Source organism: Papio anubis, chromosome 4 (assembly GCF_008728515.1).
Source record: "Papio anubis isolate 15944 chromosome 4, Panubis1.0, whole genome shotgun sequence".
Classification (NCBI taxonomy): Eukaryota; Metazoa; Chordata; class Mammalia; order Primates; family Cercopithecidae; genus Papio; species Papio anubis.
Genome location: NC_044979.1, coordinates 38414734 through 38431731, shown reverse-complemented (window position 1 = coordinate 38431731; position 16998 = coordinate 38414734). Strand labels below are relative to the sequence as shown.

At 37.0% G+C, this 16998-nt stretch overlaps 1 long non-coding RNA gene across 1 annotated transcript; it reads left to right on the top strand.

Annotated features, from left to right (window-relative positions):
• The first annotated feature begins 206 nt into the window (after window positions 1-206).
• On the top strand, window positions 207-11787 carry LOC116274487. The gene is made up of 3 exons (XR_004183161.1): window positions 207-288; window positions 9539-9614; window positions 11715-11787. It is a non-coding gene; the product is annotated as an uncharacterized LOC116274487 (long non-coding RNA).
• The last annotated feature ends 5211 nt before the right edge of the window (window positions 11788-16998 follow it).

Sequence of the window (16998 nt, the reverse complement as noted above, 5' to 3'; positions counted from 1 at the left end):
GTAATAGATTGTACTTTTCAGAAATGACTGCAATTTCCAGTTTCACATCATCTTCTAGAATCTTGCCACTTTGCCATTATAGGGTAATGTTGAACCCCCCTCACTTTGACCTTGAATGGGTTTGTTGAAGCAATAATAAACTGATAGTGACACTATGTGACAGCCAAGATTAGTCATCTAAGCAACATAGTTTCTGTCTAGCTCTTGCTCTGGATACATGCCCTTGGAACTCAGCCACCACGCTGTGAGGAAGCCCAAACAACATGGAGAGATCTGCATGGAAAGGAGGTGAGGCTTTAGGCCCTAAGTCCTGCCCAAGCTCCCACCTGAAAACTGCTACCAATTGTTAATTAGGTGCACTTATCACATGACTTCCTCACCAATGTGTGTATATTGTGACTTCCCACCCACATTATGGAACAAAGAAAATGACTTGTAGTTTTGGGGCATATAGTATTGAAGTAGTTAAAAGGCAATAGTATTCTGAACAAAGTAAATGAAATTATTCGTAAGAGGTACATCCTGTATTAATAGAACATTTCCTTGTAATGTGAATGTGACCTCCAGGACAGCCAAGCTTACTCTGTTTAGTTGGCTTTTTATTATGAGTGCTTAGAACAGACCTCGGCCCAAAGTATGGACTCGGTACATAAAACAATGAATTTATAAGGAGAGATTGATATGGTTTGGATTTGTGTCCCTGTCCAAATCTCATGTCAAATTGAATGAAGGGCCTGATGGGAGATGACTGGATCATGGGGGCAGATTTCACCCTTGCTGTTCTTGTGATAGTGAGTTCTTATGAGATCTGATGGTTTAAAATTGTGTGGTACTTCCCCCTTTGTCTCTCTCTCTCTCTCTCTCTTTCTCTCTCTCTGTCTCTCTTTCTCTCTCCTGCTCTGCCATGGTAAGATGTGCTTGCTTCCCCTTCGCCTTGCATCATGCTTGTAAGTTTTCTTTTTTGTTTTGTTTTCTTTTTTTTTTTTGAGACAGACTTTCACACTTGTTGTCCAGGCTGGAGTGCAGTGGCATTATCTTGGCTCACCGCAACCTCCACTTCCAGATTCAAGTGATTCTCCTGCCTCAGCCTGCCAAGTAGCTGGGATTACAGGCATGCACCACCACATCAGGCTAATTTTTGTATATTTAGCAGAGACATGGCTGCTCCACGTTGATCAGGCTGGTCTCGAACTCCTGACATCTGGTGATCCACCTGCCTTGATCTCCCAAGTGCTGGGATTACAGGCGTAAGCCACTGCATTTGGCCGCTTATAAGTTTTCTCAAGCCTCCCAGTCATGCTTACTGTTAAGCGTGTGGAACTGTGTCAATCAAACCTCTTTTCTTCATAAATTACCCAATCTTAGGTAGTTCTTTTTAGCAGTGTGAGAACAGACTAAATTCGAAATCTGGTACCAGACGTGGGGTACTGCTAAAAAGATACCTGAAAATGTGGAAGTTACTTTGGAACTGCATAATGGGCAGCGGTTGGAACACTTTGGAGGGCTCAGAAGAAGACAGGAAGTTGTGGGAAAGTTTGAAACTTCCTAGAGACTTGTTGAATGGTTGTGACAAAAAGGTTGATAGTGATGTGGACAATGAAATTCAGGCTAAGGCCTTCTCATACGGAGATGAGGAACACATTTGGAACTGGAGCAAAGGTCATTCCTGCTATGCATTAGCAAAGAGACTGGCAGCATTGTGCTCCTGCTTTGGGGATCTGTGGAACTTTAAACTTGAGAGAGATGATTTAGGGTATCTGGCAAAAAAAAAAATTCTAAGCAGCAAAGTGTTCAAGATGAGACCTGCTTGCTTCTAAGAGCCTATGCTCCTTTGCATAAACAAAGGAATAACCTAAAACTAGAACTTACATTTAAAAGGGAGGCAGATGAAAGTTTGAAAAATTTGCAGCCCGACCATGTGGTAGAAAAAGAAATTTTTTCCTGGGGAGATATTCAAGCAGCCAGCTGCAGACATTTACATAAGTAAAGAGGAGCTGAATGCTAATGACCAAGACAATGGGGAAAATGTCTGTAGGGCATTTCAGAGATCTTTGCAGTAGCTCCACCCATCACAGGTCTGAAGACTTAGGAGAGAAAAATTGTTCCTTGGGCCAGACCCAGGGACCTGCTATTCTTTGTAGCTTTGAGACAGGGTGCCCTGCACCCCAGTCACCCCAGCTCCAGCCATAGCTAAAAGGGCCAAGGTATATCTCAGGTCATGGCTTCGGAGGGTGCAAGCCCCAAGTCTTGGCAGCTTCCACATGGTGACGGGCCTGTAGGTACACAGAAGGCAAGAATCGAGGTTTGGTAACCTCCTCCTAGATTTCAGAGGATGTATAGAAATCCCTGGATGTCCACGTAAAACTCTGCTGCAGGGGTTCAGCCCTCATGGAGTACCTCTATTAGGGCAGTGCAGATGGGAAATGTGGAGTTGGAGTCCCACACAGATTCCCTACTGGGGCACTGCCTTGTGGAGCTGTGAGAAGAGGACCATTGTCTTCCAGACCCCAGAATGGTAGATTCACCAATAGCTTGCATTGTGTACCTGGAAAAGCTGCAGAACCTCAATGCTACCTCTTGAAAGTAGCCATGTGGGGGTGTACCCTGCAGAGACACAGAGGAAGAGCTGCCCAAGGCCTTGGTAGCCCATCCCTTGCATCATCATGCCCTAGATCTGAGCCATGGAGTCAAGACATCATTTTGGAACTTTAAGACATCATTTTGGAACTTTAAGATATAATGACTGCCCAGCTGGGTTTCAGACTTGCATAGGGTCTGTTAGCCCCTTCATTTTGGTCAATTTCTCCCATTTAAAATGGCATTTATCCAATGCCTGTAAACCCAGTGTATTTTGGAAATAATTATAATAACTTGTTTTTGACCTTACAGGTTCATAGGTGAAAGGGACTTACCTGGCACCAAAGTCTTAGCTGAGACTTTGGAGTGTAGACTTTTGAGTTAATGCTGAAATGAGTTAATACTGGGGGACTCTTGAGAAGGGACAACTGTATTTGGCAATGGGAGAGGGACATGAGATTTGGGAGGGGCCAGGGGCACAATGATATGGTTTGGATTTGTGTTCCTGCTCAAATCTCATGTGTCAAATATGAAGAGGGGCATGGTAGCAGGTGATTGAATCATAAAAATGGATGTCCCCCTTGCTGTTCTCTTGATAGTGAGTGTGTTCTCATGAGATCCAATGGTTTAAATGTGTGTGGCACTTCCGTCTTCACTCTCTCTCTCCTGCTCTGCTATGGTAAGTTGTGCTTGCTTCCAATTGGCTTCTGTCATGATTGTAAGTTTCCTGAGCACCCTCCACCCAGTCATGCTTCCTGTTCAGCCTACAGAACTGTGAGGCAATTAAATCTCTTTTCTTCACAAATACTCAGTCTCAGGTAGTTCTTTATAGCAATATTAGAATGAACTAATACAGAGAGATAGAAATCAAGGCTAAAAAAGGATAATTAAGGCTTTCAAAAGTATACACAATCGAAATTTTTGCAAAGTGAAATTTGTCAGAATGTTATCTAAATTTATGAAAACGTTAATATACATAAAAATTAGAAAAATGTATATTTAAAACTACAAGAATCTTAAAATCTAACATACATTACTTTCACATTCAATTAATGTTTAATTTCAAATATATGCTATCTTATGTTAACCTTCAACATCATTGTTAAGTGTGTAGAAGTTTTTTATTTAGTTGTCTTATTTGTTTCACATTTTACTAGTACCTGAAATACAGGAATTGATTTAACATCCCCAAAATGTATTTTCATCTGTTTTTTAAATATCATATAATATTTGCAATTTTGATTTAAAAAGTGCTATATTACTTTCTCTAAAGCAACTACCTTCGTGATTTTATCCATAGTATTGGTTGCAAGGTAGGTCGTGTCTTTCTTAATGTTTCCTCCTAAATGAAAAGGTCCTTGCAGACATTATCAATCCAAAGATTCAGATTCAGTCATGTATTTTTCCATTTTACTGACCTGCAGTGAAGCACATCTTTTCCAAGCAACACGTAAGGCATTAGGGGAAAATTCCATAACTATAAAAAATGTTGACTATTTACTCTGCATTGTGAGGCATAGCTCATTCAAAGTATGACTGACAAGAAGACAAATTAACTCAATAGTCAGAGGAAATAAAAATCAGCATGAGAAAAATTATTGAGTGAAAAGTCACTGAGTATGATATTATTAGCCATTTTATATTTCCATAATATAAATTTATCTGTGATAAATCATGGAAACTTCCCACAAAGGATTCATGTATATCCTAAAAATTAACAAAACTATTAATTAGTGTTATTTATAATCACTGGGCTCAATAAATTCAGATAAAATTATGTGGATTACATTTTCTAAAAAAAATTATTAAGACATGTAAAACATCATCTCATTTAGGAAAATGATACCTTGGACAAAAAGAAATATTTATGAAATGATATAACATTCTATTAAGATATTTTTTATTTTATTGTATTCAAATCATTAGATATAAGTTCCTTAAAATTTGTCAAGTGATAACATTTACAGTTTAAACATTAGAAACACTCTATGGTTGATGTTAAATTGTGGTTAGTAATATATCACTTTGAAATTATCTCCTACGGGAAATTCTTGACATAAAAAAATATTAATCGGCCGGGCGCGGTGGCTCAAGCCTGTAATCCCAGCACTTTGGGAGGCCGAGACGGGCGGATCACGAGGTCAGGAGATCGAGACCATCCTGGCGAACACGGTGAAACCCCGTCTCTACTAAAAAAATACAAAAAACTAGCCGGGCGAGGCGGCGGGCGCCTGTAGTCCCAGCTACTCGGGAGGCTGAGGCAGGAGAATGGCGTAAACCCGGGAGGCGGAGCTTGCAGTGAGCTGAGATCCGGCCACTGCACTCCAGCCCGGGTGACAGAGCCAGACTCCGTCTCAAAAAAAAAAAAAAAAAAAAAAAAAAAAAATTAATCCATCACCTATGAATTTACCTCTTCTCATATTATCAAAATTTATAAATAGGATAAAATATGTCATAGTCTATTGCAACTATTAAGTTGAAAAGCACTTTGATATGATTCAGCATCTAAAAATGTAGACTACCAGATAGCTCCACGGTAAATGAATTTCCAGTGTATTAATTACTTACAATAATAGCACCAACAAGTTTGCTCAAATGACTAATGATAAAAGCCTATTTTTTTATTTTACCAAATATCCATTGATAATATCTCAACCTTACTTATTCATCAGCAAGAATACTTCCTAAAGTGTTAAGAAGTAATATTTCTTAAGGACCTCTGAGCATTGCCTTCTGCTTATATTTTATGACACTGCCTTCCTTTAATGTAATGCTTCAGAAATAAGAAATTATGTGTGGATCCCACCATGTTCCTCAACATTGAGTTGATTCTTACTTCCATGCTTTATCCTACACTGTCTTCTGTCATTTCTGGGCAGCTTTCTCTCTTAAATTTCATCTTAACTTGGTAAAACTGGAGTTTTAAAAACTCAGTTGAGGACTGTGTTGGCTAGCTCCAAGACCACCCCCATATTCATAGATTTCCTAGAAAGACTCACAGGATTCAGCCTTTGGGTGTACTTACCACAAAGATTTATTATAGCAATGTAGTAAGGATACACAGTTGGATCATCCTGGGAAAAGGTGCAGTGTTGGGAGGAATCCATGTGATTTTCTTAAGTTTTCTTCTTCCCATGAGGTGTCACACACAGTATCCTCTTCCAGTAACAAAATGCAGCAATATCTGTGATGTGTGCTATGTTTCTGCCCAGTGAAGTCCATTAGAGACCTAGCTGGGGACTGGTCATGCAGGTACCCTCTGCCTAGAATTTACTAGCATTCCTGACTCCCAAAAGAAAAGTAGATGTTAAGTATAAGCCATATTGTTTGCACAGACAAAGCACAGTGAACCACCTTTATCAGTTAACTGTTGACTGGGAACCAAGTTTCTAGATGTCAACCAAGGGCCAACCTTTTAAACAGTCTTCCTATTTTATTTTATATTTTATTTTATTTTATTTTTGGGGGAGCAGACAGAGTCTTGGTCTGTCGCACAGGCTGGAATGCAGTGGCGCGATCTCAGCTCACTGTAACATCTGCCTCCAGGTTCAAGGGATTCTTGTACCTCAGTCTCTTAAGTAGCTGGGATTACAGGTATGTGCCACCATGCCCAGTTACTTTTTGTGTTGTTAGTAGAGACGGGGGTTTTACCATGTTGCCCAGGCTGGTCTCAAACTCCTGGCCTCAAGTGATCCACCCACCTTGGTCTTCCAAAGTGCTGAGATTACAATCGTGAGCCACCAAGCCCGGCCTCAAGTCACCTTTCTAAAGATAGCAGGCTGAGGCCTACTATATTAGTTTTTGGTTTTTGTTTTTGCTTTTTTTTGCACAGGAAGTAATCCTCTATAAAGAATCCGTTTCTGATTCCTGGAAAGTCAGCCACTGGTGTTCAATGCTCCCAGACTTAAATATTTCATAGTATTTTCTGCTTTGGAGTACAATAGCCAATATATTTAGCCTTCTCTCCCATATTACTCCTGCATATCTCTTACATAGAACTTGAAAAATAGAACTCACTTGGGAAAAGTCTCTTGAAAGGATCATAAAGTCCTACTTCTACTTAATTTAGTATTTATATCTTATCCCCCTTTCCATCCTATTCTCTTCCTAAACAATTCACTCTGAATATCATTAAGTAAGTAATTTATCTTCTTTGTCATTGTTAGTACCATATGCAAATATGTGTCAAGGTGTCAAGTAGAAAGGAGGTAGGTTGAGCTGTCATGGCCTGAAGCAGGGTGTTAGAGCCAAGTCTGGTAAGCAGAAAATCCAGAGTAGGAGCAGACCAACACAGGACGCTGGAATCCAAGTAGGATGATGAGGAGGCAGGCATCACTATCGGGAGGCACCCCAGCATGTTGTGTCAGAGCCCAGTAGGTGGGAGGGCATCCAAACAGAGGGAGAACCAAGGTAGAATTGTGGATCTTGGGGCAGTGAGAGGAGGGTGTCTACACAGGGATGAAACAGTGGTAGCGGTGGCTGGCAGAGTATTGGAGGCTAAATGAAGAGAGGCAGTAGTGGGTGTATATTTGGAAAGTTAATATAGATGTAGATATATATTTACATGTATATATTTACTTATATATGTAGGATTTAAAAGACTATATATAGCATATTTGTTTCTAGTCTCCGTGGTCCTAATATATAACAATAAAAATTTTAAATTATTGTTATATTCTTTAAAGAAATATTCCACTGGTTATTTTGATGAGAATGTGTTTCTCAGTTAGGGAGAGAGAAGTCACAAATGTATTATTGCTGTTGATATCAAACATAAGTTCAAAGCACTCCCCAACCCCTACCCTGCCAAGATAAGCTTACTGCATCTAAGAGAACTGGAAGTGAAATTGAGGATGTAGAACAAGATACTAATTTCTAAAGGTTTAATATCAAAGAGCAAATTTCCATAAGATCTAGGACTGTAAGCTCAAGTCTTTCATTAAACCCTTCTACCTCCTGCATTTAGAGCCTACTACAACAGCTATCTTAACACACCAGTATGAAAGATAGCCATCTTTTCCCCTAAATACATTTTCCTTCTACTTGCTGTTTGTTATAATTACTCTTCCAGTCACTGGGCTCAACACCTGCCACTTATCTTTTTCATCTTAGCCTTCCGTACCCAACATTCAGATCATCATGCATAGCAACTTTTTCTCTCACAAGTCATCTCACGCACATTTCATTTACTTTTCTATTGAATCCTTCAGTCGGAGAAGTCTTTTTTTCCTCTTAGTTTCTTCTTATTTAGATTTCTCCTGCATGTAGCTGTAATAAAATTAAGAATTTTTAAAATTTTCTCTATAAATTGGTTAGAGAAATAAACAAAGAGGAAGTTGGATCAGGGTTGGAATATATCTTTTAATTCCTTTCTCCTCTAACTTTGCCATTTCTTTTACTATGCAAGCAATACTTGCTTTGTCTACAGTATTTTCACCTCACATCATACAGTGTCCATGTCTTTTTTCTTTTTCTTTTTTTTTTTTTTGAGACACAGTTTCACTTTGTTGCCAGGCTGGAATGCAGTGGCACAATCTCGTCTCACTGCAACCTCCGCCTCCCAGGTTCAAGTGATTCTCCTGCCTTAGCCTCCTGAGTAGCTGAGATTACAGGCACATGCCATCGTGCCCGACTAATTTTTGTATTTTTCGTAGAGTTGGGGTTTCACTTTGTTGGCCAGGATGGTCTCGCTCGCTTGACCTTGTGACCCGCCTGCCTTGGCCTCCCAAAGTGCTGGGATTACAGGCGTGAGCCACCACGCCACACCGTCTTTTTTCATATTTTGCATGTTTTAAATATGTTTATTGTAAAATATTTTTTAAATGTTTAAAATATTTGTTATTTTTTCTATCCCCTTTTGACTATGCAATCCTTTGCTAGGATAAAAAAGCTATACTTTCCAAATGTCTTTATTCAGAGAAAAACTTATATTTCAAAAAAATGCTGTTGAAAATGAGACACATATAGATCAAGAACATCAAAGGCAATTACTTAATAAGCATTCCAGGTTTGTTGCTCTCCACAGATCCTTCTGCATGGAACTCTGTTTAAAATCAGTTGGAGTTCTGCCCCCACAAAGGTTTCATATAAGGGAAAAAGAATAAGAATTTAAACATAAATAAGTAGAACAAACTTTAATAAGCTCTCTCAATGAGTATTTACCTGAGGGACTGGAACAGCTGCAATGTAAAACCTGCTTAATAACCCTCTATTAAATAATTTTATTTGTTTAAATTAAAATCCAAATGCAGGCTAAGCCATAAACAAAAAAATTACATATTATCATTTTCTAAAAGTGGGGTAATTCAGGGATCTTCTTTTAACTAAATAATTTTAAGAATTCTATTGTTTTGCTTTTCCTTAAACTCTACTACTTTGAATGGTTTATTAAAACCAACCACATAATGGTGTATAAAAATAATGAATATACTTTGTGTATCAAAGTGGCTTGCTAGAGCATATCAAGTGGTTTTAAAGAAAGTAAACAAGCAAATTAATCGCCAGTTTTCTCGCAGACTGTGGCTTCTTAAATGATGAAAACCTTGTAAGACTTCTTTCAGGTTTTCAATGACCATAAATGATTTGGAAATAATTTATCTTTTTCGCCATTGTTAGTACCATATGCAAGAATTTGCTCTTCTCCAGTTTTAGAAAAATAAGACTTTTGTTTCTTCAGAACCCTTGCTGCTTCATTCTCATTTGCAGTCACAATTCTCAGTTTATGGCACTGGAATTTTTCCATAGCAATTAATCCCAAAGTTATAAATATGATAATGAGTCCAAGAAGCAAATTTATATGTTCCTACTTATTTTTCCTTTTTCCCATTTCTGACAAATAAACAGTCTCTTGGAGAATGAAACACTTAGGGAACAGATTCTGAAATGAAACTCATAAGCAAGATTACTTTTGTATTAAAAGAGATCTCCATGTTCTCTCTTTCTCTCATTTGTTTTCCCACAGATGTCAAGCTCCATCAGGGCAGGTTGATCTTGAAAACTCGGGACATTCCACTATTCAACTGGGTGCCTTGCACATTGTGAGTGATCAATAATAATAATCAGTTAGAAACTGTTTTCCTTCTAATTTGCCCCCTGAATTCTTAAGTCATAGGCACAAGTGTGTCAGCATTCATGATACCAAGAATATTTTAATAACAAAATTATTATTTTTACCAGATTTATTAAGGTATGGTTGATGTACAAAACCTGCACATATGTAATATGCACAATTTGATGAGTTTGGCCCATTACCACAATCAAGGTAACAGACATATCCAACACCTTCCAAAGTTTCACTGTGCCCTCTGTTTTGAGTGGCAAGAACAGTTAACATGAGGTCTACCTTCTCAACACAAATATTCTTTATATTAAAAGAACCACTGAGTTCCTTCATAACAACAGCCATCTCATGAGGCTGAATCGAGACTGTAATATGATGGTTAGATTTTGGATACCTATTTGCAAATTTGCTAGTCTTAACAGAGTTCCAATCACATAGATTGTGACAGATTCTCAGAATAGCATTATGGGAACTTTGAGAATTTAGTCCATTTCATTATATAAAATATATTTAAGACTCTCTGTATATGAAGAATAAAGTCCCTGTAAATGGGTTATTTTTAATAGGAACTCTTCAAGGTCTAAAACTTGAAAAGGGGAAGATCTTTTGAAGAGGACTTTGCAAAAGACTTTGACGGTATTAATAAATGGGAAAAAAGAAGTTGAGCTCAGGTTGCCAGCTTGTCTTTTTAATAATAGTCTAAAGAAAGACACAGGGTCACTGCCCTTTCCCTGAAGACCATATCCTAGGGATACTGTGAAGTTTTTGAAAACTCAAATATGTTTTAAGTATTTAGCCTTAGCTATGCTGTGACTTTTATATGTACCCCTTATCTTGCTAGTATATCAGATTTTGTTTCCCCAGGGAACAAAGGTTAAAAACAAACAAACAAAACAGACAGCTGTGTATATTTTCCAATGAATAAAGAGTACAAAAAAAAAATTACCACAGGATAAAGCCCCTCTGCCAAACTCAAAATAGTATGGAACCCAGAAAGGAAATTAAAAATATACTACATATTTTTTCTACATAGTCATAGTTTTTATAAAATGTTTACAATCCATGATCAAATATTTTGGTATTTTTCCTTAGTAGTTTTTTCTTTGGTAGTTCACAATATAAACAAATATAGTGTTTTAAGAAAAAAATTAATACATAAAAATTTGAAGCTGCTAGACTTCAGTCAAAAGTTAATGTACATAACTCAATGACTGGCCAAAGGTTTTGCTCATTTTACATGTTGATTGAATTTCTTTTTTAATTCGGAACTACTATTTTTTAAAATTAAGATGATACTATGTTAAAAATTATCTATTAGAGACTAAAAAAAAGAGTTATCTGGAAAGAGATTTTAAGTCAGATATACTAGTCATATTCTAGTTTATTCTATATACTATATACATATACTAGTATATTCTAGTCAGATATACTAAAGTTATCTTATTTAAAATAGATCATCTAGATCTTTAAATCCATCCTTCTGGGAAGTTGGTATAATTGGTTAAAATATGGGAGGAGTAGATGTGGTGCTCTCCTTCCCTATGACCACAGACATATTTCCTGCCCTGTCAAAGACCTCAGAGAGATACCCGGGGGACAAGTAAGAGAGTATACAGCTATCTGTGCAAATTTATCACTAGTATTGGGAAAAACAAATTGGTATGCAGACTTTACTATTGTAGATGTCTGTTGATGTATTTATGGAGCTAAACTAATATATACTTTAGAGTCGGAAGTCCTGGCAGTGAATCAGCTTCAGCCACTTAGTTGTATAATACAATCCTGGAAAATCATTTAACCTCCTTGAGCTTTGTTTCCCTTTGGGAAAAATAAACATTGGAATAATACACATCTCACAAAGTCTTTTTGAGAATTAACTATAGTAAATACATTGAGAAAGTACTTTTTACAGAGTTGTACAAGTGTGGCTTATTGCTAAGGTAAATTTTTTTTATCCACTGAACATCTTGGTAGTAAATCAGGTTGATTCTTTATGAACATTTTAGAGAGTTAGATTAATAATCTCTAATGGAAAAAAGGTATATATTAACATCTAATTATTTATTCACTCATTCAGCAAACCTTCACTGTATTTCTACTATGTGCCAAGCATGATAACAGATACTTAGGACCAAGAGCTAAAAGGCCAGTGCCTTCTCTCAAGGAAGTTACAGTGCAGTGGCTAAGAAACAGAATGACACAAACAGGTCTCATCTGAGCTGTTACAGACTCTGACGAAGCAGTTAAGTTGGACATCATTTTGAAGAGGTGAGGCAATGGTTCCTGGAGGATGTGAATCTTGAGCTGAGTAGCTGATAACTATGGGGGAAAGGATGCATATACCAAGACCCAAGATCAAGGTACAACACATTAAATTTTGCAAACTAAAAACAGCTGAGCCAGACTGTGAAGTAAGTTAACGTTAAAATATGAGATGAGATTTACAGAGTAGAGGAAACAGAGATCCTGAACAGTCTATATTCTCTTCTAAGGATTAATTTAGGGAAAAAAAGGAAGGCTATTAAAAGGGGTGATGATATGATTATGAGTTCATTAAAACATAACACTCTAAATAAATGGTATACACATTGCAAAGAAAGAAAACTGACCCTATTTGCAGGTGATACAATTGTGTACATAGAAAACTCATGAATTAATAAGTACAACAAAATTGCAGGATACAAGATCGATACACAAAAACAAATTGCATTTCTATATGCTAACAATGAAGAGACGGAATTTGAAATTTGAAAAAACACAATACTATTTATAACTGCTCCAAAGGTAATACAACATTTAGGCATAAGCCTAATAAAAACATATATAGCATCCTGAAAGTTACAAAATGCTGATAAAATAATTTTAAAAAACCAAATAAATGAAGAAACATACCATGTTCACAGATTAAAAGACTCAACAGAAAGATTATCAAGGTCAATTTCCAAATTGATTTATAGGTATAATATAATACCTACTAAAACTCCAGGAAAGAATTTTGTTTATAAAAAAATTAACTCAAGATAGATCATAAACTTAATTTTAAAATGTAAAACTATAAAATATTTAGAAAAAAGCAGAGAAAATCTTCGAGTCTTGGGACTAGGAAGTGTTCTTAGACTTCACACCAATAGCATGATTTGTAAAATAAAAAATTTCTAAATTAGAGCATATAAGGATGAAAAAATTTTGTTTTGCAAAAGCCCCTGTAAAAAGTATGAAAAGACAGGTTCCAGACTAGGAGAAAGTATCTGCAAACAACATATGTGACACAGCGCAATTATTTAGAATATATAAGGAGCTCTCAAAAGTCAACAGTATAAAACAAAACAATCAAAATAAAATGGGCAAAAGGGTAACACATTTTACTGAAGAGTATATGCAGATGGCAAATACGAGCATAAAAATATGTTCAACAAAATTAGCCATTAGAGGAATGCAAATTAAAACCACAATGAAATATCACTACTGTCAAAGAAAAACCTGTCAAAGCTGGAAGCACACTAGGTAAAGTGGAGATCAATTTGTACAGAGGCCACCAGGCATTTTAAAGGAAGAATGAAGGAATGCAGGGCTGGTGAGCAGAGACTCAGTAAAGTCAGGGAACTGGAAAAATTACAAAAATTGGAAGGGGGGTTGCTCCATGTTAAACCCATTTGAGTTTGTTACTGGTGCTTATAGAAAGCAGGCTCCTACCCTCCCACAGAGACTGAATCATAAAGCAGGTCCTCAGCAAGCACTGAATTTACTGGCTTACTTTGGATTCTCCACCCTTCAGAACTGTGAGAAATAAATTTCTGTTGTTTATAAGACACCGAGTTTATGGTAATTTTATAGTAGTTTGAATAGACTAACAGAGTATCAATGTCAATTTCCAGTATGTGATTCTATACTATAATACGCAAGCTGTTACCTTTGGGGAAAACTAGGTGATAGACATAAGGAATCTCTATTATTTCTCACAACTGCATGTGAATTTATAATTATCTCAAAATAGGATTTTTGTTTAATTCACTCTAGGTGCAGTGTAAGGACAGATAGATGGTAACGAGGGTGGAATATATAAGACCTACTGGGTCACTGGCTATGTCTGGGTGTTTGCTGGGGGGGAAGTTGTAAAGAACAGGATGACCACCAGGTTTCTTTGTGGGACTTCACTAATCAAAAGAGAAAAGAGGGAGTAGATGATTGGAAGAGAGAGATGATGCATTCAAGTTTGATCTTGCTGAGTTTGTTTTCCTTGTAATCAACCAAACAGAGTACATAAAATGAGAAGAGTAAAGATAAGAATCCCTAAGCAAGGGAGATATGTACAGTGCTCTTCTAGAATTTGTATGCCTACTTTTCATAGAGCATTTCAATGCATGAAAGAAGACTAAAATATCAGTATCATCTGAATATCAGAACAAGGGGATTTTTGAATTCAGAGGAAAGAGTAAACACAGACAGACATATAGCAAATAATGACATTTCAGTCAGTGATGGATCACATACACACAGTGGTTCCAGAAGATTATAATGGACTGTTGTGAATGGAATTGTGTTCTTGATTTCACTCTCAGCTTGGATGTTACTGATGCGTAGAAATGCTACTAACTTTTGTACATTGATTTTGTATCCCGAAACTTTGCTGAAGTTGTTCACAGAGACAGGAGCATTTGGGCAGAGACTATGGGGTTTTCTAGGTATGGAATCATATAGTCTTCAAAGAGAAGTAGTTTAATTTCCTCTCTTTCTATTTAGATCCCTTTTATTTCTTTCTCTTGTCTGATTGCCGTGGTCACTGTGGAAAGCAGTCTGGAGATTTCTCAAAGAACTTCAAACGGAACTACCATTCAACCCAGCAATCTCATTACTGGTTACATACTCAAAGGAATAGAAACTGTTCTACCATAGAGACACTTGCACATGTATGTTCATCACAGCACTATTCATAACATCAAAGACATGAAACCAACCTAGATGCCCATCAACAGTGGACTAGATAAAGAAAATGTAGCACATATGTAGTATGGAATATTGTGCAGCCAATAAAAGAAACAAAAAAAAAACCAAATCATGTCCTTTGCAGCCACATGGATGCAGCTGGAGACCATTATCCTAAGTGAATTAACATAGAAACAGAAAAACAAATACCACATGTTCTCCCTGCAAAGTGGGAGCTAAACATTGAGCACATACAAACACGAAGAAAGAAACAGTGGACACGGGGGCTTGCTTGAGGGTGGAGGGTAGAAGGAGGGGACTATTGAGTATTATGCTGATTACCTGCATGACAAAATTATCTGTACACCAGACCCCTAAAGCACACAACTTACCCATGTAACAAACCTCCACATGGACCCCTTGAACCTAAAATAAAAGTTGGAAAGGAAAAAACAAAAAGATTATAAGGGAGTTGAAAAATTCCTGTCGCCTAGTAATGCAAAGCCATTGTAATGTCCTTGCCTAATGCATTACTCAGGTGTTTGTGAGGATGCTGGTGTGCTGCCAGTCCTGCAAAAATATAGCACATACAATTATGTACAGTACATAACACTTGATCATAATAATAAACAACGATGTTACTGGTTTATATATTTACTATACTTTTAATCATTATTTTTGAGTGTACTCTTTCTACTTACAAAAGAAAGCTAACTGTTAAACAGTCTGAAGCAGGCTCTTTCAAGAGGTATTCAAGAAGGCGGCATTGGTATGATAGGAGATGGAAGTTCCACGGGTGTTACTGTCTCTGCAGACAGAATGAAGAACATTCAGTAAGAAAAGATGTGGATACGGAAAACAGTAATACTGATAATCCTGCCCCCGTGTAGGTCTGTGCTAATGTAATTGTGTCCTAGTTTTTAACAAAACATTTAAAAAGTTTTTAAAAAGTACAAAAATACTCAGTACTTTGGGAGGCCGAGGCGGGCGGATCACGAGGTCAAGATGGAGATCGTTCTGGCTAACACGGTGAAACCCCATCTCTACTGAAAATACAAAAAATTAAGCCGGGTCTGGCGGCGGGTGCCTGAGTCCCAGCTACTTGGGAGGCTGAGGCAGAATGGCCTGAACCCGGGAGGTGGAGCTTGCAGTGATCTGAGATCAAGCCACTGCATTCCAGCCTGGGTGACACTCTGTCTCAAAAAAAAAAAAAAAAAAAAAAAGGTACAAAAATAGAAAAAAAACCTTGCAGAATAAGAATATAAAGAAAATATTTTTGTACAGCTGTATAACGTGTTGTGTTTTAAGCTAAGTGTTATTACAAAAGAGTCAAAAAGTTACAAATTGAAGTTTTTAAAGTAAAATAGCTATAGTAAGTTAAGGTTAATTTAATATTGAAGGAACAATACGATTTAAAAAATAAATTTAGCATAGTCTAAATATACAGTGTTTATAAAGTCTACGGAAGTGTACAGTAATGTCCTATACCTTCACATTCAGTCACCACTTACTCACTGACTCACCCAGAGAAACTTCCAGTTCCGTAAGCTCCATTCATAGTAAGTGCCAAATAAAGGTGTACCGTTCTTAAAAATCTTTTATACTATATTTTTACTGCAACTTTTCTGTGTATAGATATGTTTAGAGATTCAAATACTTGCCACTGTGTTAAAAATTGCTTTCTTATTCAGTACAGTAACATGATGTACAGGTTTGTAGTCTAAGAGCAAGAGGCTGTACCATATAGCATAGGTGTGTAGTAGGCTATACCACCTAAGTTTGTGTAAGTACACTCTATGATATTCAGACAGTGATGAAATCTCCTAAAGACAAATTTCTCAGAACATATCCCTGTCATTAAGCAACACATAACTATGCAAAAGTATCTAAGGGAATTCCAAATACGGGCTGGATAAAATGAATTGCATTAGCATTATGTATTACAATAAGAAAGAACCAATATTGAGTTCACTCCATGTGCTATTTCACTGGTGTTCAGAAGTATGATCCTGTTTCATCTTCACAACAGGCCTGAAAAGTTAAATTTCGTTATCTACAATTTCTAATCATAGAAGGTAAGTAATTTGCCAAATGAAACAAAGCCAGTAAGTAATTTCTTAAGCAAGATTTTCAATTTAGATGTGTTTAAGTTCTCAGCCCACATTCTTTCCACTATATCAAGAAGCTTGTTGAAGATGGGGGAGGGCAGATCCCAATACCTTCTTAAAAACTGTACATATTATGTTCTTGCTTCTTTGGGGCTTTTGTGAAGTTAAACTCCTACTTTTCCATTTGTAAGTATTCAGTTTCCTACACAGTTTTAAAGGCTCTATTTAGGTTCCTCGCCTCATCTTTACAGGAAAGCATGCCATTATTGGCATTGATTAAATATTCATGGCTCTCCACCCTCTGGATTCCATACCCAGCACCTGTCATAG